The 5188-nt window shown below is 43.7% G+C and overlaps 1 pseudogene; it reads right to left on the reverse strand.

Moving 5' to 3' along the window:
* Positions 1–909: 909 nt before the first annotated feature.
* LOC104994844 lies at positions 910–3725 on the reverse strand (annotated as a pseudogene).
* Positions 3726–5188: the final 1463 nt, after the last annotated feature.

The raw sequence follows: 5188 nt of genomic DNA on the forward strand, positions 1-5188 counted from the left end.
CCCCCACCCCTTAGTGCTGTAGCCTCACTGTAGGAACAAGGAGGGGGCATGGGTCTTTAGTCCAGAAAGAGAAAGGGGGGAGAAAGAGGGGAGGAGGGGACTCTGAAAAACAGAAAATAAAATGTCACCGTTGCCTGTTTGAATCCAGAAGAAATGCCCAGCCCCGTGTGGGGGAAGAGCGCCTCAGAGCGGAGGCAGCCCTGGGGGACCCTGCCTCCAGTACCTCTGGACCCAGTGGGAGTGAACGAGGAGGGTCGGGATGGGCCCTAATGGAGGAAGCCAGCAGGGGCCTCCAGAACACGCCAGCTGGTGTGTGCCTGTGTCCCCCATGTATTCTCCAGGATGGGCTGGCTGGTGTGTTCTCCAGGACAGGCCAGATGCTGTGTGTTTTCTGTGTTCTCCAGGAGCCCGGCTGCTGTGTGCCTGTGACCTCCCGTGTATTCTCCAGGATGCGCCGGCTAGTGTGTGCCTATGACCCTGTGTGTTCTCCAGGACGCTTGGCTTCTGTGTGCCTGTGCCCCTCGTGTGTTCTCCAGGATGTGCACGCTGGTGTGAGCCTGTGACCCATGTGTTCTCCAGGACATGCCAGCTGGTATGTGCCTATGACCCTGTGTTTTCTCCAGGAAGCTCAGCCGCTGTGTGCCTGTGGCCCCCGTGTGCCTGTGGCCCCCGTGTGTTCTCTAGGACGCCCGGCTGCTGTGTGTTCTCTGTGTTCTCTAGGACGCCTGGCTACTGTGTGCCTGTGCTCCCAGTGTGTTCTCCAGGACTCCTGGCCACTGTGTGCCTGTGACCCCGTGTGTTCTCCAGGACGTGCCGGCTGGTGTGTGCCTCTGCCTCCTCTGTGTTCTCCATGATGCGCCGGCGGCCTTGTGCCTCTGCCCCCCGTACATTCCCGGAGTAGCTCCGTAGTCATAGTTCCTCTGGCATGGTGGCTACTGGTCCTGGTTCTGATAGTCCTGGTTCCATTGCTTGGCCTACCATTGATCTTGGTTGCAGTTGGGCTAGGGTAGGTCTGTGCCTTGGGGGGCAGTGCGGGGTGCAAGGGACTGGATTACAGCCCTGTAGCTGGCATAGTTCTAAGCAGGTGTTGGCGGAGGTGAGGTGGTGGGCTGTGTAGCTCTGGCTGGACCCTCCCTGGTTGTAGGGAGGTGGTTGTGTGTGGAGGGCTGTAGCTGCTGACCGGAGGGGTGCTGGTTTTGGCCCCCAAGCTGGGGGGTGTTGCAGCTGGCCCCTGGGGGATTCAGAGCAGGGCTGTAGGTGGGTGGTGGTGGAGGCTGCTGTGGGGGAGACTGTTGCTGGGGAACCGGGTTGTAGCTGCCTCACTTGTTGGAGTTGTTGCCAGGTTGTTACCCCAATTGCTCTGGTTGTAGCCACCACCTCCACTATGGTTGAAATCTCCTGGGTAGTTGCCTCCTATATTGCTGCCTCCTCCTCAGTTGTGGAAGCCTCCTCAGTTGCCCCCTGGGGACCTTGGTTGTCACAGCGCTGGGAACTGCCACCACCCCCACGGCCCCAGGAGCCACCCCGACTAAGTGGTTAGCACTCCCTTCATCAGCGGTCCCCTCCCACAGCCTTCCTTGCTGGGCTGCCTCACCAGCTTGTCTGTGGCCTCTCGCTGCAGCTCAGTGAACATCACCTTGTCCAGGAGGTCCTCAGCATTTCGCAAGGAGAAGTTGGCTTTCATTTCTAAGACCACATAATCTGGGACATCCTTCCCTTCTTTGTCGGTCTGCTTTATTGTTCGATCTTTCAGAACCTGCTCAGTAGGACAAATTCCAAGAGCCTTGCACTGCAGGCCTTCACAAGGGTCTCATTTTTCATCTCTAGAGTGACCCATAAACATTCGTCTGATTTAGGCTATAGTTGTGCTTCTTGCAGGCAGTGATCTGGACGAGACAGTTGGGCACTGGGTGGTGGCCGGGGACATCAGGATAGCCCAGCAGCCTGTGTGGTTCCACTGAGGCCTAAGCCCATTACCCACATCTCATCCACGATGAGCTGGTATCCAGGAGGTTATGCTTCTGGAAGGGGCTGCAGGATGCGCGTTTGATGGCCCATGTGGTTTTGCCGGCAGCTGGCAGGCCTGCCAGCATCAGAATCTCACACTCCGCCTTGCTCTTTGGTCCAAAGTTGCCCCTGTAGTAAATCACTTTTTACTAATATTGAAATTTACTAAAATTATAATCATAATCATAATTCATAAATGGTTTCTTGGAATTGGTAAAAAAAAAGGATTCATAAGTTTAAAATGAATATATTTCTGAGAATTTTCAATTGATTTTTGAAATATAAGCAATATTTAAAATAATGCCAGCATAATGAAATAAATTACCATTATAAAGTCATGTATTCCTAAACACATTTTATGTATGTAAATATGCATATCTTTGGATTTCTCCCCAGAACTTCATCAATTATGAATAAATCAATTAGCTATTATTTCCAACTGTTTTTTACAGTTGTGATTGCAATCAATTACACAGATTCTTCCTATTTTTTTTGTTTAATATTTTATTGTTTTAAAAATGAAACTGAAAATTTAAGAAGAATTTATATGACTGTTTTAGTGAAGGCCCAATAAACGAAGGCAAGAAATATAAAAGCCATAAAATAATATATAAATCAATTTTTTCCGTGTGGAAGAAGACCAAACCAAAATCAGTAGATAAATTATAGTACAGACTAAATTCTATGATATATACTTGAACAAAAGTAAGTATCCTTGTACAAAAAGATCTCCATGGAAAATATTTTGACTAAAAATGCAGGAAAAAGGTCAAGTGTTAGAAACAATGAACAATGGTAAAAAAACAAAAATGTAAATATTGTCTCATTTATATTTTGAAAAATATTTTGTTTCAAAATTATTTTATTTCAACCATATTTTATCTTTTATAACATGATGTAAAAAGGAAAACCTACAAATTATTTTTGTTACTATAAAAATATCTATACAATTTGGATATTGATAGGATTAATTTTTTAAAACTCAGTCATTGTTAGTAGGTTAATATACAAATTTGATGAATAATTCAATTTTCTCTGAATAGTTCAATACAAATATATATATAAGCCTATTGTAGTAATCATAATTTTCAGTGGAAGAATTGCTTTGCATATTGGATTACAATAACCCATTGCAATTAAGTCACAGGAGAATATTTGATAGTGATCTCAATTCTTGATGAAATATGAAATGCACATAGATAAAATTAAAATAGAAGTTTTACCCCACTTGGGTAATCTGATAGAGTGCCTGAAGAGCTACAAATGGAAGTTCATAACATTGTGTAGGAGGTGGTGATCAAAACCATCCCCAAGACAAAGAAATGCAAAAAGGCAAAATGGTTGTCTGAGGAGATCTTACAAATAGTTGAGAAAGGAAAAGAAGAAAAAGGCAAAAGGAAAAAGAAAGGATATATTATCTGAATGCAGAGATACAAAGTATAGCAAGGAGAGATAAGAAAGTCTTAAGTGAACAATGAAAAGAAATAGAGGAAAAGAGTAGAGTGGGAAAGACTAGAGATCTCTTCAAAAAAATTAGTGATACCAAGGGAACATTTCATGCAAAAATGGGCACAATAAAGGACAAACATGGTACAGACCTAACAGAAGCAGAAAATATTAAAGAAGAGGTGACAAGAATATACAGAAGGACTATACAAAAAAGGTTTCAATGACCTGGACAGACATGATGGTGTGGTCACTTACCTAGAGCCAGACATCCTGGCACTAAAAAAAAACAAGCGGGACTTAGGAAACATTATGACAAACAAAGCTAGTGGATTTGATGGAATTCCACCTGAGACAGTTCAAATCCTAAAAGATGATGCTGTTAGAGTGCTACAGTCAATATGCCAGCAAAATTGGAAAACTGAGCTGTGGCCACAGGACTGGGAAAGGTCAGTTTTCATTCCAATCCTGAAGAAGGGCAATGCCAAAGAATGTCCAAACTACTGCACATCACATACTAGCAAGTTAATGCTCAAAATCACTCAAGCTAGGATTCAACAATAAGTGAGCTGAAAACTTCCATATGTACAAGCTAAATTTAGAAAAGGCAATGGAAAATGGAACCAGAGATCAAATTGCTGACAACTGTTGGATAATAGAAAAAGAAAAAAAAATCCAAAAATTATCTACTTCTGCTTTCTTGACTTTTCTAAAAACTTTCACTGCGTGGATCACAACAAACTATGGAAAATTCTGAAAGAGATGGAAATACCAAACCTTCTTACCTGCCTCTTGAGAAACCTGTATGTAGATCAAGAAGCAACAGCTAGAACTAGACATGGAACAACAGACTGGTTCCAAGTTGGGAAAGGAGTACTTCAAGGCTGTATATTGTCACCCTGTTTATTTAACTTATATGCAGAGTACATAAAGTGAAATGCTGGGCAAGATGTATCACAAGTTGGAATATCAAGAACCTCAAATATGCTGATGACACCACCCTAATGGCCGAAAGTGAAGAGGAACTAAAGAGCCTCTCAATGAAGGTGAAAGAGAAGAATGAAAAAGCTGGCTTAAAATTCAACATTCAAAAAACTAAGATCATGGCATCCAGTCTCATCAATTCATGGCAAGTAGATGGGGAAATAATGGAAACAGTGACAGACTTTATTTTCTTGGGCTCCAACATCACTGTGGATGGTGACTGAAGCCATGAAATTAAAAGACACTTGCTCCTTGGAAGAAAAGCTGTGATAAACCTAGACAGCATATTAAAAAGCAGAGACATCACTTTGATGACAAAGGCCAGCACAGTAAAAGCTATGATTTTTCCAGTACTCATGTATGGATATATGAGAGTTATAAAGAAGGCTGAGCAATGAAGAATTGATGCTTTTGAACTGTGGTGCTGGGGAAGACTCTTGAGAGTCCCTTGGACTGCAAGGAGATCAAACCTATCAATCCTAAAGGAAATCAACCGTGAATATTCACTGGAAGTACTGATGCTGAAGCTAAAGCTCTAATAATTTGGCCATCTACTATGAAGAGCCAACACATTGGGAAGGACACTGACACTAGGAAAGACTGAGGGCAGGAGGAGAAAGGGGTAACAGAGGCTGAGATGGTTGAGTGGCATCATCGACTCAATGGACATGAGTTTGTCAAACTCTGGTTTCAGAGAAACTTGGAGTGCTTCAGGCCGTGGTGTGGCAGAGTCGAACACCACTGAGTGACT

This window comes from Bison bison, unplaced genomic scaffold (genome assembly GCF_000754665.1).
Source record: "Bison bison bison isolate TAMUID 2011002044 unplaced genomic scaffold, Bison_UMD1.0 scf7180017864268, whole genome shotgun sequence".
NCBI lineage: Eukaryota > Metazoa > Chordata > Mammalia > Artiodactyla > Bovidae > Bison > Bison bison.